The sequence below is a fragment of the Coptis chinensis genome, chromosome 7 (genome assembly GCF_015680905.1).
Source record: "Coptis chinensis isolate HL-2020 chromosome 7, ASM1568090v1, whole genome shotgun sequence".
In the NCBI taxonomy this organism is placed as follows: domain Eukaryota; kingdom Viridiplantae; phylum Streptophyta; class Magnoliopsida; order Ranunculales; family Ranunculaceae; genus Coptis; species Coptis chinensis.
Window position 1 is genome coordinate 4,233,456 of NC_141462.1, and position 27,393 is coordinate 4,260,848.

Consider the following 27,393-nt stretch of genomic DNA (forward strand, 5'->3'; position numbering starts at 1 on the left):
CACATTAGTCACTTACTTCTAAGTCGACGTTTTTATATATCATCTATTTTCTCTAGAGAACGCCGAGCTCCGTAACGTGGGCTTGTAACCCAAGTGGGGGAATTAAAGTGGATGAATTGTTGTAATAGGGGTTCTGACAGATCGTGTGCGTCCTCAATGTTGTGTAAGGGCCTTGCTGAAATATCAGCGGGGACTGCTGAACACAGCAGTTGACTCAGCCATGTTGGGCTGGTCCTTGATGCTGAACACAGCACAGTTGGCTCAGCCATGTTGGTTAGTCCTTGATGCTGATCACAGCAGATGACTCAGCCATGTTGCTTAGTCCTTGACCGTCAAACGATTGGTCAAGTCAACCTGATTGCCAGCTGCAATCGGACGTGTGTTCTCAAACGGGCCGCAAATTACCTTGTCACAAGTGAAGAGGCACACTGAAGGGTCGGAAACCCCCAAATTAAACATCCATCTTTTTGTTCTTTACCTTTAAACAGGTGATCAATGATTCAAGGTGCCACTAAATTTGCGGGTTTTATAGTGGACTGAGGCATGCCTCTTTCTTTGTTGTTTCTTGTTTGTTTGTCAATTTCCTTTTTCCTATTTTTATGCCATGATGATATACTTCTACAAATAAATTTTGTAAATTTCCATGTTGAAGTTGATAAATTTTAAGTCAATGTAAGTAGAGGTCAGCTAATACGTACTGTAGGTGCCCATATAGCCTTTACAAGTGCTAATAGAAATTGGTGATAGAGCCTAGTTATAGTTTTGCATTTACATTTTCGTTGGGGACTTGGGGGAGATATATACGAATTCAAATCTCCAATTTGGTGATTAAGTTCGAAACCTTCAAGAACATAGTTACAAATCGAAGTCTAAGAAAAGGTACAACCATTATTCCATTTATGTAATAACACCTTTCATTGATTTAACAAATAATAATTGACATAATAAATCAAATTCAATTGAATAACAGTATAAGATTAAAAAAAAAATACAAAAACAATTGGTAGACGAATCAAAGAGATGAATAAACAGGTTTAAGCACATTGAAATCCAGTTGGGGCCTTCTTTCCACAAGTGTTAAGAAGCAAGCTGAGTGAAAGTGGGACATTAAGATTGATGCCCAAGACATTGGCTCTGATGGCAGTGCAAAGGCACACTGCTGCTTCAAGGTCAACAAGGCCTTTGATAAGGGTGCAACAAGGGATATCAGGAGGACTACCCACTTGAACAGTAACAAGCCCACCAAGTAAATTAGCACAGACGCCTAGCTTTAAGGCATCTCTTGGGCATGTACCCTTGGAAGCAGGTGTGGGAGTGCTAGGAGTTGGGACATAAGGGTTTGGTGCTTGCTTAGGAGGGTGAGAGCAAGCAGTGACTACTGCAAAGAAGAGAATGTTTAGCGAAAGAAACAAAACAGCTGATGTAGAGTTCTTGAAAGCCATTTTAATTGCTTTGTTTTAAATGTTTGCGGTAGTACTGTAGTAATAGTTGTAGCGAGAATATAATTGAAGTCGAGAAAGGTGGTGTGTGATGGAGGGAATGGATTCAGGAGTGTATTAATAGGCATTCAAAGTGGGGGAATTTTTGTTAAATTCGTAATTTAGATTAATCAGCAATGCAGCCATGTTCAGCTATGGTTCTGCTGGCAAATCAAAATGTTTGGATACGCAAATCGTTCGTGGATGCACGTTGAGTTTGATTTATATCTTCAATTATTGGCATTGCCATTACCAGTCAGTGATAATAATTGTACCCCTTTAGTTTTTTTTAGCATTAAGAGTCTAACTATCAGTCCATCTCATCTATCATTCTATCTGTTATCTACTTCTGTTGTTCTGTCTACTTATCATAATAAAACAGGTGTTGAAGATCTCGAAGAATTTGTAAACTTAAGTACATTTACCAGTGACTACTAATATGCCTTATATGCGTATGAATTTTCACTGATTGCATTTGTTCGGTAACTCGTGGTGAAAGGAGCACAGCCTTGGCCATAAGCCTGTGGTTTTAAATCAAGAAACTTATTGAACTTATCTTTAGATATATATTATAGCTATACTCATTTGGTTCTACTTTTCAAGACTTCATAGAGTCTCTAACTTTTTGTAAACACTAATGCTAATTACGAAAAAAATGAAATTCCAAATCCTTAGATATCCTACCTACATTAATATCCATTCTCCCAGAATGCTCATAGTGAGCCACCTCAGCCAAAATTTTAAAATAGTCTCCACTTAAAAAATAATTAATTATGTAATTACCAAACTAACCTTAATATTAGTGTAATTTGTAATTTCTTAAAACACTTTTTGGTCTTTTCAAATATTTCAAAAAAAAAAAAACTCACGATGATTCTACTTGCTCACGTTAGTAATACAAACCTAAAATTGAAAACCCTTGGTCGGACTATAAAATGACCGAGCAAAAAAACCATCATCAATCCCACCCCTCATGAAACCCTTTTCTCAAATTCGATCAATAACTTAGTCATGCCCAAATCAACTACTTTTTGCAATACATTACACTATGACTTGTGTTTTACTCGCAACATAACCGTTCTCAACACCCAAGCCACCAATATACACCTATGATGTTCTCGGTTTCTCCTTTGTTGTCTCTGAATACACCACCCCCCAACCCGAATTGCCCAAGTTCCCAACCTAAATATGCATCTCTTGATTGTTTAAATCAAAGCATAATTATCTTGAGACTTCATTCTCTCTTTCTGTCTGTGGGCATTTACGATCCATTCACATTCTTAACCTTGTGGATTACAACTTTTTCCAGGATTTATATTATGTTCGTTTATGTTAGAATATCATTCTTATGTCTAAGGGCGTCTTTGTGACTTGTACACAAACTATGTGTTTACTCCCACATCGGGCTACTCATTAAAAATATATTTGCAGAGCAATAGGATACAAAAGCAGACATTGAACAATAAACAATTCATACCTTTCTCGGCCTTTTGGCTAAGATCAAGTGTAGTATCTGTTCTTATCAGTTTAATATCTGATATGTGAGGCATTGCCTCACACGATATTAAATTAATTTTTTATTGGGGGAGGTTTGCCACAATAGCTTGCTATTGAGTCCTTCAAGAGTCACCCATTCGTTGCACTACTGCTTGGGCCTGGCTCGCCCTACCAAATCAATGAAAATTATTAACATGCAAAAGTTGTTTGCTCATAATGAAAGAAAAGAACTATGGGTTTGAATAAATAAATAGGGTGAAGGCATACGCAATAGCCATGATTTATAAAAGCGTCTAAAGGAAAAAGAAAAATACGCAATTCTAGTAAGAAAGGTTGGTCTACTGCTCCCTCCATTGAGACACGTCTTAATAGTTTGCTTCCCTCCAACTAGTTTGAACAACAATTGCCCGAGTCAGAGTCGATCATTAACTTAGTCATGCCCAAACCAACTGCTTTTGCAATACATTGCACTATGACTTGTGTTTCCGCAACATAACTGTTCTCAACACCCAAACCACCAATATACACCTATGATGTTTCAGTTTCTCACTATTGTCTCTGAATACTCCACCCTAACCTAAATGTCTCAAGTTCCCCAAGGAGGAACCGTAGTATTGATATTTGTCATGTCATTTGACGGTGCAGTCCAATAACATTCGACCATAATTGGTGCAGGTTTTAAGACTCCCCCCAAGACTCACTGTAGGACCGAGTCAACTATGGTTGACCGTGATCCTTATATCCAAACCACATGAAATGTCTTAAGTACCATTTAGAACATGAAATTACACAAATACCCCTTTACTCTCTCAAAACCAAAATAGAGTTAATGACACATGTCAAGATCTCAAACACCTAAATCAATGGCTACAATTTAATCAAGTTAAAACACAGAACACGTGCCACTATTTTACAAACTTAATCTAAGTTGATATCGAAAAACCACAAAAAAGTGTTATTAGTATTACCCCTTCTCCTCCTCCACCCCCCTACTATTCTCAAGAACTAATTTTTAAGAGTTTGCAACATCACTACCGCCTCTAATTAGGTTTGGGGTAAAAACTAAGTTTTGTAGGTACTGCTAGAAAAAACCAATCTTCAAATTAAAGCATAATAACCTTCCTAAGTTGGATCAAATCCCATAAAAACTAAATAGAATATTAATGGTGATTGGTTAGTTCATTGTTGATTAAATTATTGATACACATTGAAAATGGAAAATGAAATTGAATTGGGAAATCAAAATAAGAAGTTTCAAAGATGAATTTTTTTGGCAAGATAGAGAAGAAGATGAGTTAGCCGTAGGATTGATCTCGAATGGCGCAAAAGAGATACCAATAGACATTTTGATTTTATTTTATTAAATCGTAGCTGTTGATTTAAGTGTTTGATATCTTGACACGTGTCATTAACTCCATTTTGGTTTTGAGAGAGTCAAGGGGTATTTGTGTAATTTCATGCTCCAAAGGGTACTTAGGACATTTCATGTGATTTGGATGGAAAGATCACAGTCAACCCTAGTTGATTCGGTCATGCTGCGAGTTTTAAGGGGGCGACCTAAAAAGCAAAGAACTGGGGTTGGAAGTCATTTTGGTTGGGGTTGGTTCTTAAAAACTGTAATGGGTGCTCTTCTAGGCTTGTGTAGAACAGACAAATCGTTAGTATGCGTAGTACTTTTGGTTAACCTATGAGCTCTCTTGAGTCTTGATTGCCTTCCTCATCTGAATGCAATTAAATAAATTAGATCAATAGAGCCAATATAGCATATTAAATTGCAAGCTCAAACATGCAACTATGCAATGCAAGACATCAGCTCCAGTAGGCAGCTGTGAATCAGGTGAATATGTAAGACAATTCACATCAAAGCAATGCTCTTGGTATTCCAAAATGTAGCTCTCTGATCGTCACTCACACACAAGCAGTTGCCAAACGTATGCCCACCTTGATGTCAACGATGTCCAGGGCTCCAGGCCATATTATTAAGGCTACCGTTCGCATTAGCCACCACAATTACATTGGGAACCCATGAAAGTCCAAGGCCTTTCCTAGCATAATTATTATCACGGCCCATCTTTGAATATTTTCAACGCTCCTTTCAAATTGTATCCTTTCAAATTGTAATCTCACTCTTTTTTTAAAATCAACTTTTAAAATTTAATAAAAGACCTCCGGGGTCAAGAGTCAAGACTCACTTTAAAATTGGATTTTAAAATTTAATAGAAAGAACAAAAGATTTTAATCCCGATGCCTCAAAACAAAAATAACCGGGAACAATTGCAAAACATTTTTCATTTTGTATTGTTAGGGCCTTTCAAACTGAAAAACCCTCCAAAAATTGGCGTATGCTACTATGTGCGAATGAAAGCACCGCGGTATTCTTTAGTAAAAGGCGAAAGAATAGTTAAATCTCTGCTCACTCGCTCAAGCTATCGCTAATGGTTTTTGAAGAAAAAGTAGCTTACTATATACTAACACCTAACTTTGTGCTTTGTTACTTCAGCAATGTGGGACTATCACTATACTAGGGAATTTAAAAAGTTAGCCATGCTTTCATTGTTCATTTACTCTACAAAAAACATCCAAAGTGGGAAAAGAACTAGTGCCACTTTGCAAACCCTAAAGACAGGAACTGTGTCAATTATCGGGAGAGATTCCTGAAAAATCTAATTCTAATTCTTAGCTAAAAAATTGTCCCACTTGGTTCTTTAGGAGGACCTCATAGGTTAAGAATGATACTCATGGAAAAGTAGTACGGTTGATATGAGCTGTTTCATATAGCTTTCACCTGATTTGAAAAATTTTCCTTTTCCTCCAATCTTCCTTTTAGCAATTTTAAGGTAATGATTTTATTTTAACAAACCTTCACCAATCATCTGCCATTCATAAGAAGACCACAAGTAAACCTAATTGAAGACTATCAAGTATGAACTGGCTATCATGTTTAGTTGCGAGTTGTATTTGTTAAAGTACATGCGTAACCAATTAGCTATTCAAATTTTGACTATTTTTAATAAGCTTTAGAGCACCAACGCAGTGTCCTATTATAAATAGGGAGTGACCTATAATAGGGAGTGTCCTATTATAAATACGCAGTGTCCTATTTATAAATAGGGTTGGTTCTTAAAAACTGTAATGGGTGCTCTTCTAGGCTTGTGTAGAACAGACAAATCGTTAGTATGCGTAGTACTTTTGGTTAACCTGTGAGCTCTCTTGAGTCTTGACTGCCCTCCTCATCTGAATGCAATTAAATAAATTAGATCAATAGAGCCAATATAGCATATTAAATTGCAAGCTCAAACATGCAACTATGCAATGCAAGACATCACTCGGTAGGGCAAATTGTGAATCAGGTGAATATGTAAGACAATTCACATCAAAGCAATGCTCTTGGTATTCCAAAATGTAGCTCTCTGATCGTCACTCACACATAAGCAGTTGCCAAACGTATGCCCACCTTGATGTCAACCATGTCCAGGGCTCCAGGCCATAATATTAAGGCTACCATTCGCATTAGCCACCACAATTACATTGGGAACCCATGAAAGTCTAAGGCCTTTCCTAGCATAATTATTATCATTCCATCTTGAATATTTCAACGCTTAGGATCCTTTCAAATTGTAATCATTGTCAACTCGATCGGGTTGATAGACCTCATCTCTCTTTTAAAATTGGATTTTAAAATTTAATAGAAAGAAGTTTTTAATCCCGAAGGGAACAAAAATAACCAGGAACAATTGCAAAACATTTTTCATTTTGTATTGTTAGGGCCTTTCAAACTGAAAAACCCTCCAAAAATTGGCGTATGCTACTATGTGCAGCGAGCACACGGTATTCTTTAGTAAAAAGGCGAAAAGAATAGTTAAACTCATTCATAATCGTAATTGGGTATGAACATGGTTTTGAAGAAAAAGAGTAGCTTACTATATACTAACACTGAACTTTGTGCTTTGTTACTTCAGCAATGTGGGACTATCACTATACTAGGGAATTTAAAAGTTAGCCATGCTTTCATTGTTCATTTACTCTACAAAAAAAACATCCAAAGTGGGAAAAGAACTAGTGCCACTTTGCAAACCCTAAAGACAGGGAACTGTGTCAATTATCAGGAGAGATTCCTGAAAATCTAATTCTAATTCTTAGCTAAAACAATTGTCCCACTTGGTTCTTTAGGAGGACCTCATAGGTTAAGAATGATACTCATGGAAAAGTAGTACGGTTGATATGAGCTGTTTCATATAGCTTTCACCTGATTTGAAAAATTTTCCTTTTCCTCCAATCTTCCTTTTAGCAATTTTAAGGTAATGATTTTATTTTAACAAACCTTCACCAATCATCTGCCATTCATAAGAAGACCACAAGTAAACCTAATTGAAGACTATCAAGTATGAACTGGCTATCATGTTTAGTTGCGAGTTGTATTTGTTAAAGTACATGCGTAACCAATTAGCTATTCAAATTTTGACTATTTTTAATAAGCTTTAGAGCACCAACGCAGTGTCCTATTATAAATAGGGAGTGACCTATAATAGGGAGTGTCCTATTATAAATACGCAGTGTCCTATTTATAAATAGGGTTGGTTCTTAAAAACTGTAATGGGTGCTCTTCTAGGCTTGTGTAGAAACGCATAAAATCGTTAGTATCGCGTGAGTACTTTTGGTTAACATAGTGAGCTCTCTTGAACACTTGACTGCCCTCCCTCATCTGAATGCAATTAAATAAATTAGATCAATAGAGCCAATATAGCATATTAAATTGCAAGCTCAAACATGCAACTATGCAATGCAAGACATCATCCCAAAGATTGATATTTGAATCAGTGAATATGTAAGACAATTCACATCAAAGCAATGCTCTTGGTATTCCAAAATGTAGCTCTCGATCGTCACTCACACATAAGCAGGTTTTAACGTGCCCCCCACCTTGATGTCAACCATGTCCAGGGCTCCAGGCCATAATATTAAGGCTACCATTCGCATTAGCCACCACAATTACATTGGGAACCCATGAAAGTCTAAGGCCTTTCCTAGCATAATTATTATCACGGCCCATCTTGAATATTTCAACGCTTAGGATCCTTTCAAATTGTAATCTGCTTGTCAACTCGATCAATTGATAGACCTCACTCTCTCTCTTTAAAATTGGATTTTAAAATTTAATAGAAAGAAGTTTTTAATCCCGAAGGGAACAAAAATAACCAGGAACAATTGCAAAACATTTTTCATTTTGTATTGTTAGGGCCTTTCAAACTGAAAAACCCTCCAAAAATTGGCGTATGCTACTATGTGCAACACCACGGTATTCTTTAGTAAAAGTTATTTGGGAATAGTTAAGCTCATTGCTCAACTAGAAAAACCAATTTTGAAGAAAAGAGTAATTACTATATACTAACACTGAACTTTGTGCTTTGTTACTTCAAATGTGGGACTATCACTATACTAGGGAATTTAAAAGTTAGCCATGCTTTCATTGTTCATTTACTCTACAAAAAACATCCAAAGTGGGAAAAGAACTAGTGCCACTTTGCAAACCCTAAAGACATAACTGAAATTATCGGGAGAGATTCCTGAAAATCTAATTCTAATTCTTAGCTAAAAACAATTGTCCCACTTGGTTCTTTAGGAGGACCTCATAGGTTAAGAATGATACTCATGGAAAAAATAGTACGGTTGATATGAGATTTCATATAGCTTTCACCGATTTGAAAAATTTTCCTTTTCCTCCAATCTTCCTTTTAGCAATTTTAAGGTAATGATTTTATTTTAACAAACCTTCACCAATCATCTTTGCCATTCATAAGAAGACCACAAGTAAACCTAATTGAAGACTATCAAGTATGAACTGGCTATCATGTTTAGTTCAGTTGTATTTGTTAAAGTACATGCGTAACCAATTAGCTATTCAAATTTTGACTATTTTTAATAAGCTTTAGAGCACCAACGCAGTTGTCCTATTATAAATAGGGAGGACCTATAATAGGAGTGTCCTATTATAAATACGCAGTGTCCTATTTATAAATAGGGTTGGTTCTTAAAAACTGTAATGGGTGCTCTTCTAGGCTTGTGTAGAACAGACAAATCGTTAGTATGCGTAGTACTTTTGGTTAACCTGTGAGCTCTCTTGAGTCTTGACTGCCTTCCTCATCTGAATGCAATTAAATAAATTAGATCAATAGAGCCAATATAGCATATTAAATTGCAAGCTCAAACATGCAACTATGCAATGCAAGACATCAGCTCCAGTAGGCAGCTGTGAATCAGGTGAATATGTAAGACAATTCACATCAAAGCAATGCTCTTGGTATTCCAAAATGTAGCTCTCTGATCGTCACTCACACATAAGCAGTTGCCAAACGTATGCCCACCTTGATGTCAACCATGTCCAGGGCTCCAGGCCATAATATTAAGGCTACCATTCGCATTAGCCACCACAATTACATTGGGAACCCATGAAAGTCTAAGGCCTTTCCTAGCATAATTATTATCACGGCCCATCTTGAATATTTCAACGCTTAGGATCCTTTCAAATTGTAATCTGCTTGTCAACTCGATCAGTTGATAGACCTCACTCTCTCTCTTTAAAATTGGATTTTAAAATTTAATAGAAAGAAGTTTTTAATCCCGAAGGGAACAAAAATAACCAGGAACAATTGCAAAACATTTTTCATTTTGTATTGTTAGGGCCTTTCAAACTGAAAAACCCTCCAAAAATTGGCGTATGCTACTATGTGCAGCGAGCACACGGTATTCTTTAGTAAAAGGCGAAAGAATAGTTATAGTTCGCCTCGTAGCTCATTTTTTGAAGAAAAAGAGTGGTTTTGAAGAAAAGAGTAGCTTACTATATACTAACACTGAACTTTGTGCTTTGTTAGCCATTTTCAAAGAATGGGGAAAACATATCACTATACTAGGCCACTTTTAAAAGTTAGCCATGCTTTCATTGTTCATTTACTCTACAAAAAAAACATCCAAAGTGGGAAAAGAACTAGTGCCACTTTGCAAACCCTAAAGACAGGGAACTGTGTCAATCATCTGCCATTCATAAGAAGACCACAAGTAAACCTAATTGAAGACTATCAAGTATGAACTGGCTATCATGTTTAGTTGCGAGTTGTATTTGTTAAAGTACATGCGTAACCAATTAGCTATTCAAATTTTGACTATTTTTAATAAGCTTTAGAGCACCAACGCAGTGTCCTATTATAAATAGGGAGTGACTCTCAAGGACAAAAATGTCGAAAAAGTAACTCTCAAAGACACATTTTTATTTTTGTAACTCTCAAGGACCGGGTAGATGAAAGTTCAAGTATACCCTTGACGCAAAATAAAAAACGGATCGGGTAGATGAAATGTCAAGTATACCCCTGACGCGAAATAATTAACGGCCCGGCCTAGACGAAACGACCTAGTGTATTTAGTATGAACATTGAATGTTCATACATGAACATTAAATGTTCATAGTCTTTGGGTATGAACATTCGATGTTCATAGTCCTTTGGGTATGAACATTGATTGGGTATGAACATTCGATGTTCATAGTCCTTGGATTTGAACATTCAATGTTCATAGTGAACATTCAATGTTCATACTCCTTTGAGTATGAATATTCAATGTTCATAATCCTTGGGTATGAACATTCAATGTTCATAGTCTTTTAGGTATGAACATTCGATGTTCATAGTCTTTGGATATAAACATTCAATGTTCATAGTCTTTGGGTATGAACATTGATTGAGTATGAACATTCAATGTTCATAATCCTTTGGGTATGAACATTGATTGGGTATGAACATTGAATGTTCATAGTCCTTTTGGTATGAACATTCAATGTTCATAGTCTTTTGGGTATAATGTTCATACATCAATATATTGTATAAGATACATTCACCTATTTGGATATGAACAATCATTGTTCATACACCAGCAGAAGGTATGAACACTCATTGTTCATAGTAAAATGACATAAAGGGTAAAATTGGCAAATATTTATTTTAAATCCGGATCATTTGTCCTTGAGGGTTATTTTCACGAAAGGGTATAACTGACATTTAAAAAAAGTAAAATGGCCGGGCCAACTTATTTTGTCCTTGAGGGTTATAAAATTTGAAATCGTGGGTTCCTGAGTTACTAATTTCTAAAATTTGTCATTGTGAGTTACTCACCAAAAGTGTGTCCTCTAGACTTCATTTTCTCAAAAATTGGGTGTTAGGCCCAATTTCTTGATAAATAGAAGCATAGAACTACCATTCGTTGGCATGCACTTTGCAATTTGCATTTTGCCTTGTACACATCAGAAAAGGTTTCGCTTTGTTGCACTTGATCAGAAACCAGGGGAACTGATTGGTTTAGTGTTGCATATATAATCAAGGGAATGAGGTCCCATCATAATATTCACTTGGTTCTGCTGGCTTTGGCTGACTTCAGTTGGTGCATCGAAATAGAGAAACAAGCTCTTCATGACCTCAAGTTGGGTGGGCGAAGATTGCTGCATCTGGGTTGGAGTGGAGTGCGACAACAACACAGGGCAAGTCATCAAACTCGACCTTCGAAATCCAAACAATGAATATTCTTCACTTCACGAGAGTACTTGGTTAGTTGCCAGTGAGGTAAATCCTTCACTAATGAAGCTGAAGCATTTGGAATACTTGGACTTGAGTATTAACAATTTTTCAGCAAGTGAAATTCCCCTATTCATTGGCGAATTCAAATTGTTGATATATCTTTATCTCTCTTTTGCGGGGTTCGCAGGAGCTGTTCCTCACTCTCTTGGAAATCTGTCCTTTTCTATTATTCTTCCTAGGTTGTTTTCCCCTTTCTGACTTGGTTTATTTAATATTTGATAGTGTAAATTGTTGTATAGTGATTCCTATTATTGATTTCACAGCAAGCTCTGACTTCAGTTTTTGTCGAGACATAGAAAGGAGCTGACTCACTGGAATATTGGTTATGCTCGAATGGTTTTCTAGCAGCTACAATTCATGGTGATAAATGACAGCAGGTAATTGGAACTGTAAAAACATTGGTTAGCGAATATATCCCTGTTTATGTTAAAGTATTGCTCATCACTACTTCAATGTTCAATAGTAGAATTTTGTTTTCCTCAATGATATGCATTTGTTTCCTATTAATGCCTAAAGTGTGTTAGTCATCTTGCTTAGAATGTCATTTTAAGAAGTGTCTACTTTACTCTTTGTTCCTGTGTGTGTACATTACTTTTAGTTGGTTTATATCATATCCTATTTATTAATATAGATGGGTCAAAGAGTAATTTCAGCTAGCCATATCAAAACTTTGTTTTGATGGATTGTACAAGTCTTAGGAAGTATAGTTGTATGGACTGACAATCTTAACCATCTGATAAGATATCCAGGGTTTTAGGATCATCTTTTGGTTTCTCCAAAAAAGTCAAAATAAGTATTAGATAAGCTTTTAAGTTGTTTAAGTTAAAGACCAATACAAAAATGATATCTAGCAAAGGGCAAGGGAGTAGTAGTGAAAAACGAGTTTCAATGAGCAGAAGGAAGTTCATTCTTATATCCTCAGCTTCATATTGGTTATCACTAGGGGTGACTTCGGATCGGATCGGATCGGATTAACCTCCTTCGGAATTTTTCCAAATTTTTTTCGGAACCTAATATGCTATCCAAATCCGATCTAATTTTTTTTCGGATTCAAAATATATTTCCAATTTCAAACTTTCGAAATTTCGAATAACTTCGGAAATTTCAAATACTTGGTAAATTTTCAAAGATCTCTTTACTTTCAATTATTTTTGGAATATCATACATGATGTTCATTGTAGGGAGAGAAAACCATGTCCACAACACTAATGTACCAACAACAATACGCGACTTGTTTATTGAAAAACCCATTTTCATTCAAACAAGTGATCCAAGAAAAAAACGAAAAAGAACCTCGCGCCCACCAATAGCAAGCATTGCATTCTGTTGAGGTCTGGGTATTTGTAATGTTTCAATCTTTTTTTGTGTGTGGAAATTGAAGCGTGAAGTGTCTGCATAAATAATGGATTATGGTCTTGGACTCTAAGTAGCTTTACATAATATTCTATCTATTGGAATTTGGCTTTTGGATTGGTCTGGAAGTCATTATATGACTCAATGACATTTTTTTTCATCATTGTTGTTATTATAGCGGGGACGGTGTAATGACAGTAGAGTGGTCCAATTCAAGTGGGGAAGTAGCGGCTAGGTTATGTTTTTGTTTTGTTTTTGGAAGTAAAAAACTAGAAAATGAATGAACGATCGAGATCTAATCAAGTGGATAGTGAGAGAAGTATATATTTTCGGAATAAATTGGCAATAATATAGGAATTTTCGGATCGGATCGGATTTTAGAATTATATCCAAATCCGATCCAATTTTTTTTCAGAATTTTCGAAAATCGAAAAATCGGAAAATCGGCCCATGAAAACTACACCCAGAGCCAGACCAATTTCGGGTTGGATTTCGGAAAAATCGGAAATTCGGCAAAAAGAGACACCCCTAGTTATCACAGATCACACTCTCTGAGTCAACTGCAAAGCACTTAGTTTCACTCGGATTGTTCAAGCTTGCATTGGAGTCGGGATGCGAGGTGAGTCAGCTCGAGTTATTTTGCTCCTTGCATGACTATATATATTTGAAATGGTTATGGGGTTAAGGCAGACTCCCACCTGTGTTTTATTTTTATTTTAATAGGTACTGATGTGTCGATGTTATGTTTCAGTCAAGGGGTAACATTCTGTGGGTACAACATTCAAAGTTAACATAAGAGTTTAGACAACTGGTATGGTGTTCATCATTTTTTCTTAAATCAAGGAAGTTCATTCTTATATCCTCAGCTTCATATTGGTTATCACAGATCACGCTCTCTGACTCAGCTGCAAAGCACTCGGTTTCACTCAGATTGTTCAAGCTTGCATTGGAGTCAGGATGTGAGGTGAATCAGCTCGAGTTATTTTGCTCCTTGCATGACTATATATATTTGAAATGGTTATGGGGTTAAGGCAGACCCCCACCTATGTTTTATTTTTATTTTAATAGGTACTGATGTGTTGATGTTACGTTTCAGTCAAAAGGGTAACATTATGTGGGTACAACATTCAAAGTTAACATAAGAGTTTAGACAACTGGTATGGTGTTCATCATTTTTTTTTAAATCTCTACTTTTTATTGTTATTTGTCTTCAATGAGAACAACTCATCCAAGCTTCTAAATCCTTCGCGGGTTTTAGAAGGAAACCTAATGGAGGGTGTTTCACCTCTTTTACCAGTCATGGGACGTACACTTTCATCTTATGTTGATTTAAACATATAACCTATTAATGTAGCAAGTGAACTTAGCTCTCCTAAACTTTGAATTTTTTTTTGAAGAGTTTAAAAAGTCCCATGCCATCTTCATCCAAGTGAAACATTTGTCTCATTCATATTATAAATCAATGCTATATAGTTGATATTTCTTTCATTTTAAAGAATACTTTTAACAAGTGTGCATGGATCGTGAGACTATGCAAGTCTAGAGGTTTTGGTTTCATTGAGTACGCATCTCATGAGAATGCACAGAGTGCTATACAGACCATGTACCAACAGGAACATCATAGCAGAAAGATAAGGGTAAATTTTGCAACAGATCGGTCAGGAGGACTACACAATTGCAGCGGAGACTATGGTGGTGGTGGTGGAAGTGGTGGTAGCAGTGGAGGTGGTGTCTATAGTAGTAGAAGCAATTTTGATGGAAGTGCTATTGCTGGTGGCCGGTTATGGTGGAGGCGGTGGAGAGTATGGTCTCACTAATGGAGGTGGCAGTGATAACTTTTTTAGTGGTGGTGCAAGTGGCAGCGGCTATGGTAGTAGCGCTGTTTTTGGAGGACACGGTTAGAATCATCCTTTAGATGATGAGCTTGGGACTTTACTGACAAGTGGCCGGGGATGATATATCTCTTTCTTTATAAGATTTGAATGTTGCACCAAGTAGAGTGAACATAAGTGTGTTGAGGATATTAGGTGGTCGTCATCCTTTCGATATGATCTTTCTTTGGTAATGCTCACTCATGTTTTGATTTTTATGTCGGTTTTAATGTGAGAATGTTTTGGTTAATTGGTTATATGTCATGCATACCAGATTTGATATATGAATATGTCAATTCATAGTTAGGGTTGGTGCACGTTGGCTAGCCTTCAAAGGTGCTAATAAATCATGGAAGTTGATGTGTTTGATTTGCTACCGAAAACTATATTGATCAAATTTCAGTAAAAAAAAGTTACACACCTATATGAATATGTTCACTCTTTTTCCATTCTAAGTGAATTAACCTTATTATTACGTGTTAGTATAGCAATGCTTCAATCAATTGTGTGTTGTAATCTCAAAACCCAATTCCCAGATATCGAAACCTTGGAATGTAACTTATATTATATATATGGTCAAAATAGGCAAGCATAATAATTTGGTATATCGAATGTACAAATTACAATGCACATGACAATTGTGAACTTTTCTTGTTGAAATAGCATGCAGGGCGGTTTGCCATATGTAATGCCAATGTTTATTTTTTATGTCTTATATTATATTTCAGAAAATGATATTTCACTTATAGTTTTCTTCTATATGTATGTGTGGATTCAAAACTGTTGTTTTTAATGACAACACATTTCTATTACATTGATTTTAAAGTGCAATCTGCCCTATTTTCTCTTATTGATTCAAGTAGATAAATAACTAAATTTTATAATACCTTCATGGCTTCACATGCTAGGAAAGTTGGCGAGGTTACCCATTGATTTTGCTCTTTGTGGCTTAAATAGTAGTTTCCAACAAATAGTAATAACATATATGTCAAGGTTAGAACAACATATATCAAAAAATATATTTAAGTTGAAAATGCAGAGGTGAAACATATTACACCAAAATCATGTTGAATATAATAGATATGGTTGGATATTTTCGCATCTTAATTCAGATTAATGGCCTAATTAGCTTAACCATAGAGATTTTTTTGGGCATAGGCTTAACCATAGAGATGATTGCATCGTCCTAATTGCCTTTTATTTGACAACTATTTTATATATATTTTTTTTTTTTCCCATCTGCATTGGCGAGTGATGCGGAAAACTTAGGATATTTTTTTACCAACTTAAGCTAATACATAAAAGTGAACCCATTTTCTGAGGTTGAAGTCAGCAAAATTAGGTGTATAAATATCTTATGTAACACGTTGAATGAACTGTGACACATCACTTGAGAGGATGTAAATGGAGATGAACCCTTTATTAATAGTTCTATTGTTCTTACTTATCTAATCTTAACGCCTACTTTATCTAATACATGAAAGTATTCCCCATATAGCTATATCTATCAGAAACTCATTGACCCAACCACATAAAAAGTTGAAATACAAATTAACAAGATTTAAATTAACAGGCATATCCGTACAAACTATTGCAAAAAAAAAAAAAAAAGGCCCACAAATAACAGACCCAACATAAGGACCTAAAGCAACAGACCTTAAATTAACTGACCTGGCCATAGGCCAGGCTGCATAGCTAGTATATTATAGTATATTAATATAGATGGGTCAAAGAGTAATTTCAGCTAGCCATATCAAAACTTTGTTTTGATGGATTGTACAAGTCTTAGGAAGTATAGTTGTATGGACTGACAATCTTAACCATCTGATAAGATATCCCGGGTTTTAGGATCATCTTTTGGTTTCTCCAAAAAAGTCAAAATAAGTATTAGATAAGCTTTTAAGTTGTTTAAGTTAAAGACCAATACAAAAATGATATCTAGTGAAGGGCAAGGGAGTAGTAGTGAAAAACGAGTTTCAATGAGCAGAAGGAAGTTCATTCTTATATCCTTAGCTTCATATTGGGTATCACAGATCACACTCTCTTAGTCAACTGCAAAGCACTCAGTTTCACTCGGATTGTTCAAGCTTGCATTGGAGTCGGGATGCGAGGTGAGTCAGCTCGAGTTATTTTGCTCCTTGCATGACTATATATATTTGAAATGGTTATGGGGTTAAGGCAGACCCCCATCTGTGTTTTATTTTTATTTTAATAGGTATTGATGTGTCGATGTTATGTTTCAGTCAAAGGATAACATTCTGTGGGTACAACATTCAAAGTTAACATAAGAGTTTAGACAACTGATATGGTGTTCATCATTTTTTCTTAAATCAAGGAAGTTCATTCTTATATCCTCAGCTTCATATTGGTTATCATAGATCACGCTCTCTGAGTCAGTTGCAAAGCACTCGGTTTCACTCAGATTGTTCAAGCTTGCATTGGAGTCGGGATGTGGGGTGAGTCAGCTCGAGTTATTTTGCTCCTTGCATGACTATATATATTTGAAATGGTTATGGGGTTAAGGTAGACCCCACCTGTGTTTTATTTTTATTTTAATAGGTACTGATGTGTTGATGTTATGTTTCAGTCAAAAGGGTAACATTATGTGGGTACACATTCAAAGTTAACATAAGAGTTTAGACAACTGGTATGGTGTTCATCATTTTTTCTTAAATCTCTACTTTTTATTGTTATTTGTCTTCAATGAGAACAACTCATCCAAGCTTCTAAGTCCTTCTGCACGGTTTTAGAAGGAAACCTAATGGAGGGTGTTTCACCTCTTTTACCAGTCATGGGACGTACACTTTCATCTTATGTTGATTTAAACATATAACCTATTAATGCAGCAAGTGAAGTTAGCTCTCTTAAACTTTGAATTTTTTTTTAATATAAAATTGAATATATTAGTTTACCTACGAAATGAACGATGAACTCAAAACGTAAGTAAACTAAAACTATCTACATGTCTATTTTTTATCAAAGATTTCTACTCTCAATCCTATGAGATATAGTGGAGTAGAGTGATTCGTTCCACTCCTAGTCCTTCCGCATGCTATGTTCTCTACGTATAAGTACTCTACTTAAGGTCTAATGAGAGATTTACAAAAAAGGCAACTAGACTACGATGCAACTACCCACAAAAAGCAACTAGTCGGTTATCAAAATAACTAAGGGAATGCTACGTTGATTCGATGATAAGGAGTTAGAGGGGGATTGATTCCACCTTAACTTCGACTTAATCCTATTAACGGCGAATAAATCGTAATCGAATTGAACTGTTTCGCAGAACAATTGGTTCTTCCTAATCCCTAATTACACATGACATTCCTACCAATTTATAACTAGCATGTGAACGATTAAACCCATTCTCATGGTGAACTAATCGTTTCTAGAGTGGAAAGGAAATTACGACGATTCTATGATAATCGGAATCAAGCTTTCATCAAGGCTTCTCAACCCCCTCTAATGGAGGTTTAGCCGAGAATCATTACGCAATCATTTTCGATTAAATTTAAACTAAACATGATATAAAGAATTGAAATTTACTAATCTAAATTAAACAATAATTAAAATCTAATTAATAACTAAGAATTGAATAACAAGTAATAAATGAATCAGATCTAACACAAATGTAAATGACAAGAATCGAAATTTAACAACTAGCTATTTTATTAATCAAACTAATTAAGAGTAATGATTCTAATAGTTTAATCTAAAATAAGAATTGGATTTGAAATTAAACTTAATTAAAAACAATTAAATAAAAACTAGATCTAGAAGCTATTTTAATGGCTACTTTTTACTCTAACCTATCTACCATTAACTATCTACCATTAACAAAGAGCTAAGCTTTTGTTTTTATACTTTCAGATCCAAAAATCGTGCATGGGCTTGGAGCCATGTTTTGGGCCAGAGAATCAGGCCCAAAACCCAATTCTTTCAGTCCAAAAAGGCCTCTTCAACTGCAGTTGGCTTCAATAGACTTTTCGTCCACTTCTGCTCCTCTGATTGGATCACGACTTAGACCATTGGAAAGCTCTTTCTGAGCTGGTCGTTTTGACATAAGGTAGGCCCCATTCCGAGGTCTAAGTCCAAAGATATGGCCTTCTAAGTTCTCACGACTTTGTGTCTTTGTTTACGCCCAGCGTCGACTTTTCAGCTTTTGACCGGACTTTAGAAAGGCTTTGTCTTCTTGAATCTTGGCCTTTAATCACGGAACTCCTTAGTAACCGACCTTTGCTCCTTTATCTCGCTAAAGTGGCACATTTCTGCACATAATGGACTTTGAAGCCTGAAATGCATAAAAACACGTGTCGGTGTTAACTCTTAATTATTACTCACATAATTGGTCTAAAAGTATGTGCATTCTGGGTTAAAACTACAGTTTTGGGCTCTTATCAAACCACCCCAAAACAGCATTTTGCTTGTCCTCAAGCAAAGATGAGAAATTAGAATAAGTGACCAAAAATGGAGTTCTAACTACTCTCGTTTATTTGAGTCGCGATTGCATTGACCATATCGCACAAGGCGTCTTAAACCACTAGGAATTCCCTAGTGGACGAGTTATAGCCTCGTGAGAGTTTTCCGATGAAGGTACTCACAAACTTCATCTATACTACAACGACTAAGAAATAAAACTATTGTTTCCTTATTCATGCTCTAAATTATCTATACCTCTCATTAGCAATGCATATAGAGTAATCAAGTTGAAACCTAAGCTAATATATGCATAATAATCAATCATCTACAATAAACATATATACAATGAGTAATACTATGAAATGCCTAGCGTGTTCGTTTTCTCTCAAACTTCGAATAAGCGTCCTTAAGTAGGTTCTCACAATAATAGTCAAGATACAACACTCGATTTTTTCCACTCAAGTTTTATTTACTCTACAGTGCTTGATGGGCACACTTTACCTTACAATTAATCTCAATGACAACAAAGGAAGCGAGTCGATCAAACACATCTGCCACTTACTATCACACTAACATATTCCTAATTGAGCTAGAGGTCTTTATTAGGTGTTGCAAGGGATTAGGAGATGGTTTAAGAAGGAAGGAAATGGATATTCAAAAAGGACAAGTCCGAGATAATAGAGTTTTCATATTATGTAACTTAGAAAACCTTGTTATTTTCTTTTTGCTTCTATACTTTGTTTCCATCCCTAGCCATATTTTTTTCTTTTTCTTTTCTTTGGCTTTTGACTCCCTTTTATTCTATTTTTGGAGTTTTTATTTATTTCTTTTTTTTTTTTTCCTTGGATGGAAACTTCTTTTCTTTATTTTTTGAAGCAATTAACTAACTTTTGTTTACACAAGTTTTTCTCTTCTTCTTTCTTCCTCATTCTATTCTCGGACTTATTCTAAATTGGGTAGGTTGATTTATTTTTTTATTTTGTTTTTGTTTTGTAACAAAGGTAAAGGGATTGTGGTTTATGAAAGGCTAAAGAAAGGCTCGAGAGAGGCTTAATTAGCGGAAAATAATTCATAGGTTTGAATTTTTGGCTATATCGATCCAAAGAGGGCCTAAATTCTCGCTTAGGATATGGCATAGTGATCAAGCAAGTGGGCGTGTGATATCTCTATCCGGTTTTACTTCTCCCTTGTGTCATTTCTCAAATGTTTAAACTTCATATAAGGCTTTAGGCTATATTCTCACAGGATTTGTAGAATAAGTACTCTAGCCTAGATTTGAAACTTATCGCTAACAATCATAGATACTCATGTAATATATTTATAGATAGATGGAAAGATTATTACTTACATATTAACCTAAGTTTCTAACAATTATTCGATGCAAAAGCTACGTGAGATTTCTAGATTGTTAAGAGCATAGAAGGAAAACAATACCACTATTCCTAAGTGTATAGCATGAACTTATTTTATTTATATTTTTGAATTTTTAAAATTTTAACTAGAAAACAAATGCATATTAACTCTATCTATATCCTAATAGATGCCTTAATTACACGTGTTTCTATGCCCCCAAACAAGAAGCATCGTTGTCCTCAAAGCATTTAAATAAAGAGGGTAGGAAAAATACCATTGAACGCCGTGAAATTCGGGGATATCTGCCAAACAAAGTTAGAACGTACTAATATAGGTAATAAAAACTGACGCAACTCTATACGAGTTCTATCCATTATGGGGTTAACAAGAATGAAATTGCTTGGGACATAAGCAGACACTAACTAGAATGAAAACTTACCTTATCTCCCGTTGACTCATCATCTTACTCATCCTCTTCTTCCATAAAGAAGTGAGGTTCCTTTAAGATCTGCCATGCCATGATAATTTGCCGGGCTTCCCGCCATTTATCATCTATTATTGCTAACCTATTAAGAGCCACTTGGTGCGATGGGGTGTAGGGTGCAACCCGATGAGGTTGTATCCTCCACCATTGCCAAGTCATTGCGCGGAAGGATCGAATAATACTATTGGTGGGTCATACAATGTCGATCGTAATCCAATCCGCGGAAACGCGTGTACAAAAAAGCGGAAAGAAACATAGCATAATACGGGAAACTAGAAACGGGCATAAGAAGGAACTTATGCCTCATGCTATGGGATCGAGCTAAACTAGATATCAAGGTTCGGGAAGGTCATGACATATACGTCCCGGTGGCTAAAGCAAGGAAAAACGCCGCAAGTGGCATCATTCATAAAGAAAAACGCGTCATTCCCCAAAATGTTTAGCATGATCCAAAACATAACAGTTCCTATGTTCATGGACGAAGGCTACCAAAAGCGGCGTTATAGTCCCCTTTGTCCTCGATACGGAAAATGCCCGCCCATACGACTCATGCAAAAACTCATAAGTGTAGACATACATATTATCTACCCAATAGCACCATGGGTCTTGTATTTCAGCGGGCATAGCAAGTCCAAGAACAAATGCTAGCAAGAACCTGGTAATTTCCATTGGTTCATTATCAATGTTGATGGAGAACACTTGTTCTCCATCTGGTCTTTCAAAGAAAATGCAGTTATCGTAAAAATAAGATGCTAGTGTTGGAGAATAAAGTACATCCGTCTTACCATAAGCGGCTCCCGGCCGATGTGATCGCCTCGCGAAACCAAGCACCATAAGTAGTGCTTTGGAACAAATCTTCGAAAGACTGTTCCGGTATCAATGTTGGAGATGTCATCTCAAAATTACGCTCTGGAATAGCTGCGAATGATCCGGATACTTCCCGCATAAAACTGAAATTTTTTTTGTCCACGGAAGTCAGGGCTCGAGTGCGCTCTGAGTAGTTGGAATTTCCAGTGTTTGAGCGCCGTCGCTCATCTTGAAGCGAAGTCGCCTCGACAAAAATTCAAAAAAATATCGCGAGAAAAGTGCGCGAAGTTGCTGAAACTCGGAAAATGAGCCGAAACGTGGGAATCGTGGGAGTGAAAGGTGAGTGATGGAGTTTAGGTGTAGTGTGAGTTGTGAGTGTAGAATGTATGAAGTTTATATAGGTTTTAAGTTGCTAAAACGGATCGGAAGTTGCCAAAACTAATTACTGGCGGTTTCCTGGAAATCCTAAAATTTCCAAACCCGAAAAAGCGGAAACAACTCATTATCTTGATTCTAATTCAAACCTAGTATCTTTTAGGTTGAATTTATGATAGAATCTACCTATTTAATCTAGATTTCATCCTACCCTTATACTTATTCCTGGATATGCCTAAACGGCCATATTTTCACCTTGACTCCGCAATAAATTCTAACATGAGGGTTATCTAAATATCATGCTGGAATAGATAAAATCACCCCCAAACAATTTGGGAAGGTGGGATCAATATGAGACAACCACGCATAATAAAAATAACCGCATTATATTAAAATTTTCATTCGGAATACATTTCACTACAAAATTCAAATTACGGAAATAAACTTACATTAAAATAAATAACAATAATGAAACTACAAATAAACATAAAAATATCAAACGATGCTATCCCTAACTACTCCGGTACTGGTAGCGGAGGGCACACGGTCCGGAGACTGCTCCTGGGCTCCTGATGGGCCAGCACCATTCGTCCTTTGGCGACGACGCTCGTGCCTCGATGGTGTGTCCTCAGAAGGAGAGTCCCCGTGAGGTGGGAATCGTGTAAGCATCTCTTCCCTAACTCGGCGCTGAGCTTCTAGCTCGGCCCTCATCTCTGTTCCCACCTCTCGCCTCTCTCGGTACGGACCTCGGGTTATGATGCATCGTTGCCTGTCGAGTCCGGAGGTCTTCGCAGATAATGTTGAGCGAACGCATGCCACGATGAATCACAGCCATGCATTCTGCGTCTGACCAACACCTCTCCAAGGCATCCGCATCAAAACAAGTCAAATCCTCATCATCCTCCGAGGCATTCTGATTTCCCCCAACCTCCTCGGCATTCTCCTCTCCACCAGCCTCTTCTTCTTCTTCTCTATCCTCAGCCAACCTCCACACTCGTTGGACACACTCCTTATAGATGCGCGGGTTACGGTGTAGGGTGATGTAAGTCCTATCAATCGCCTGAGCTGCTTTCAACTTCAACATGATCTTGGTTATCAACACGGGGAGAGGGCAAATGACTTCCCTACTCCCCCTAATCATGCTAGCGAAACTCCAAGATCTAACTTCGTGCCACGCTCCTCGAGTATCCATAAGATATGGAGGCGATTCGGGCCGATGTCGCCGACCTTCTCCTTCCCCAGGGCGTTCCGACCAATCCATCGAGTTGCAAACAACCGGTTTGGTCCTAAGGAAGCTCGTCGAACACAATGCGATCTCGCGTTGTAGTCCCCTCCAATAACCTGTCTCGTTCATCAATGGCTCTACCCCCATTATGTTGGGACTCTTGCGGGGTGACATCGGATGGATTCTAGGCGGGATGCCTAGAATCTCAGCCAACAACCCGATCGTCACTTCCTTCCTCCCTCTTACGCCACCACAACAAAAATCCTAGTCCCTTCCAACTCCCTCGTGATTGTAGAACCGCCCCACTAAGTCCTCGTGGGTAATATGCTTCAATCCGAAGTACCACAAGCTATTCCAGCCTCGATCGATCATTTCGTCACCGTAGAGCACGGCGCAAAGTGGTCACCGGTAAAAGCTTGCTCCGGCAAAATTCGGCGTTGTTGAGCCATTGGAAGTTTGGAATGTAGTGGGGGTTTAAATGGGATGTGGTGGTGGGATTTAAATCGAACGACTGAAGCAACAATGGTGGTGGTGGAGTGGTGGCGCGGCAGCACCAAAATTTGGAGTTTCCGGTGGTTTTTGCTTATTTAATTTGGTGGAGGTGGTGGTAGGGCGTGTTTGGAGTCGATTTGGGTTAGGTATTGATTTTGGGCTTGGGTTAATTTTCGTTTTCTTTTTAATTTGATTTTGTTTTAGGTTTTGTTGAAGCTTTGGGCGTTAATGGCGGTATGGAGAAGAAGATCGCGACTGTTGGCTAAGGTAAGGGCGCGGTCGCGCTGTCGGTGGGCGCGGGTTGGGCCCAAGCCCAAATCGAAATTTGTGATTTTTTTCGATTTTTCGCGAAACTTCAAATCAAAATTGCCGCCGTTACACGGTCCGATTTTTTCGAATGAGTTATGGAAATGATCAGGAGAGAATTTCCAATCCAATGATCCATAAAACACTCTATTCCGATCGTGGATGACATATAAGATAGTGGAAAATGCCCCGAAGTGCGTGCATGACGTACGTTATGCGAACAATTGGACTCTAAAATCATGGATTATGTCAACCCGAATCATAATATAAACGGCCTAAGCAACTGTAATGGGACATAAACATTCTAGGATAGAAACACGAACACCCCACCCCTAAACAAATTTTTTACAACGAAGCTTAGAAAATTTGTTTTTAGTAGTGGGTCTTTTAAAGTCAGATTCCCGAGACTTCCTATATTACTATGTTTATTCTTTATATATATATATATATATATATATATATTATATATATATATATATATATATATATATATATATATATATATATATATATATATATATTTATTTATTTATTTATTTATTTATTTATTTATTTATTTATTTTTAATTTTAAAAAGAAAACAATAAACAAGAAAGACATAATTCACCACATAGAGAAACATGACTCAAAAATCCAAGAAAACATGCAAGAGTGGAAAAGTGAATTATGTTTAAACGTGGACTTAGGATCCGTACTTACGACCACACACTCCATAGAGGGGCCGGTTACCTTAATGGTGCACTCACCAATATATGGAAATGAAAGAAAATGCACCAAACACAAAAGTTGAGTCATTTATAGTCGATACTTTCGAGACTTTATCTAAACGTATGTATGAACATGCGGTTTATCATATATCAACAACCGAAATAGTTGTGGATCATTCCATAAATAAATATCACAAAAACATATCCAAACACAATCAAGCACCAATATTTCCTATGACGCGAAACCTAGTGAAATGAAAGCCAAGTCGATAACCCTATTACGTAACCTAGCATGCACCTTCTTTTTCATTTTTTTGAATGAGTGGGTGTTCTAGTAAATAAGTGTGGAAAAGTGAATGGTTGTGGAGAATATGGTGGATATGGATAAGTTGTAGAAAAGACGACCCAGAAACAATGAGGATGTGGTTTTAGCACAAAACTCATTCATTGTGTGTGTAGGACTGTCTCAAGTTTGAAAATGAAGGTGTCAAATGGGTTGTCCTTACGAAGTATTTGTTTACTAGGTGGATTTAAAAAATTATAGAGCACGGGAAAACAAAAGGATCGAGTGCAAACTCGAGATTCCTTTCAAAGGGTGGAAGGAGGGAGTCGAGGTGGATGTTGTGCAAAGTAGTTCTTGATAGGGTGAATCATCACCGCTCTAAGAAACTCATCGAATTGCTCATCTAGATTGGTCATATCCTCGTTACTATGATAGTCCTCTACATCTTTGAGAAAGTCATCTATCTCATCCTCATCCGTAATATGTGTATCAACTAGTGTAGGGATGGAAATATTGGAGTCTGAACTTCCAAAGGAAAAGAAATTTGGGCATATGATTATCCCGAACGTGTTGTTGAAATAATCTCGAGCAAAGCTCTCGATCATGCTAACCTCTCCATCCATAGACGAATTGGGTAACTGTGTCTTTGTTTTAAAAACATTGACTTCAACAACAAGATGGCCAAAAGACATGGACATTGAACCATCGCGGCAATTAATGAGCGCATTGGCAGTTGCCAGAAAAGGACGCCCTAAGATGATCGGGACAGAGTCGTTAACGACTTTTGTATCGAGGATGACAAAATCAGCCGGATAGTAAAAATCCTGAATTTTTACCAGAACATTTTCGACGACACCCTTAGGATACTTAATAGACCGATCAGCTAATTGCAACGTCATTTTAGTGGGTTACATCTCGTCTAGACCTATTTGTCTATACAAATAAAACGGGAGTAAGTTAACGCTAGCCCCCAAGTCTAATAACGCGGTCGTCGTATAAGAATCTCCTAAGGTGCATTGTACAGTAGGACGACCAGGGTCCTTGTACTTAACAATTCCATTATGTTCAGATAAAGTTGGGAATTGTTTTGTTAAAAAGGCGTCTTTTGGTATATTGGTCTTACGCCTAGTAGTACACAATTCCTTAAGAAACTTAACATGGTGTGGTAGCTTTTTTATAGCTTCGAGGAAGGAAAGGTTTATAGTTAGATTCTTGAAAAAGTCCCTAATCTCCTCATAATTAGTATCCCTAGTTAACACGGCTAATTTTTGTGGAAACGGTGGTTTATGTTTATATTTAGCAATGGTATCACCTAGATGTTTAACCGTGGCTTTCTGTTTCTTAGGTTGTGTTATAACTGGCACCTCTACAGTGGTAGGCTCTTCAGTTTCTATTTCGGTATCTAGTAAAATAGCGGTAGGGCGGTAGGGTAACTAACTATAGGCATAGTTACTTTGTTATCAACCACTCTGCCAGAACGGAGAGTGGTGATGGCCTTTAACTCACCTATATTTTCATATTCATTACTAGTATTATCGGTTACCTCAAAGGCTGTATTTGTTGTTTTAGGATTAGGTATTTCGTGACCTGGAAACACACCTTTGGGTTGGGCTTTATCTTGAGCCAACCGTTTGGTTAAATTATTAACGGATTGTAGAAGCTGTTGGTTAGATTGAGCCATGGTTTGGAAAAGTTTTTGGCTCACTTGTATGAAGGTGTCAAGACGATCCGGTTGTGTGGGTGTAGTAGTCACGGGTGGTGTGGTTGGAACTATTTCACGTGAATTATTTATGGGTGGATTTTGATAGTTATTATTTACCGAACGATACCTCTATTAGCATTATAATTATTATAACTACATTGACCTTGTGCTTGACCTTGTCGAGGTTGCACTTGGTTGTTATAATTATTAAAATTCCCCGACCCTCCCTTGTCGTAGTGGGGCTTGGTTGAAGTTGTCGTAGTAGCCTAACATATTGATTATTGTACCGCGAGGTGTGGCGTGTTGGTTATTTCTCCAACCGGTTGGGATTTTGTCTCCAAGGGCGTTAGTTCACTATTAATAGAACAAGCCTGTTCATAGGTTATAGACAACGGAGTCGGGATGTTCGGGGCTCAAATGAAA

The 27,393-nt window shown here is 37.0% G+C and overlaps 1 long non-coding RNA gene, 3 other non-coding genes and 2 pseudogenes across 7 annotated transcripts; 2 read left to right on the plus strand and 4 right to left on the minus strand.

The window, feature by feature from the left end:
- Window positions 1–878: 878 nt before the first annotated feature.
- LOC147485357 (pEARLI1-like lipid transfer protein 3 pseudogene) lies at window positions 879–1,510 on the minus strand (annotated as a pseudogene).
- Window positions 1,511–2,951: 1,441 nt separating this feature from the next.
- On the plus strand, window positions 2,952–3,147 carry LOC147485358 (U2 spliceosomal RNA). Its single transcript, XR_015203453.1, has one exon. It is a non-coding gene; the product is annotated as a U2 spliceosomal RNA (small nuclear RNA).
- A 2,133-nt stretch (window positions 3,148–5,280) lies between these two features.
- LOC147485359 (U5 spliceosomal RNA) lies at window positions 5,281–5,403 on the minus strand (annotated as a pseudogene).
- A 1,337-nt stretch (window positions 5,404–6,740) lies between these two features.
- On the minus strand, window positions 6,741–6,852 carry LOC147485360 (U5 spliceosomal RNA). Its single transcript, XR_015203450.1, has one exon. It is a non-coding gene; the product is annotated as a U5 spliceosomal RNA (small nuclear RNA).
- Window positions 6,853–9,653: 2,801 nt separating this feature from the next.
- On the minus strand, window positions 9,654–9,765 carry LOC147485361 (U5 spliceosomal RNA). The gene has a single exon (XR_015203445.1). It is a non-coding gene; the product is annotated as a U5 spliceosomal RNA (small nuclear RNA).
- A 1,581-nt stretch (window positions 9,766–11,346) lies between these two features.
- On the plus strand, window positions 11,347–14,104 carry LOC147485362 (uncharacterized). Of its 4 annotated transcripts, none has more exons than XR_015202959.1 (5): window positions 11,347–11,578; window positions 11,721–11,772; window positions 11,857–11,970; window positions 13,328–13,757; window positions 13,833–14,104. It is a non-coding gene; the product is annotated as an uncharacterized LOC147485362 (long non-coding RNA). The 4 variants fall into 4 exon arrangements; XR_015202961.1 differs by lacking the exon at window positions 11,721–11,772 and having other exon boundaries at window positions 11,358–11,578; window positions 13,328–13,565; window positions 13,698–13,757; XR_015202960.1 differs by lacking the exon at window positions 11,721–11,772 and having other exon boundaries at window positions 11,350–11,578; window positions 13,488–13,757.
- Window positions 14,105–27,393: the final 13,289 nt, after the last annotated feature.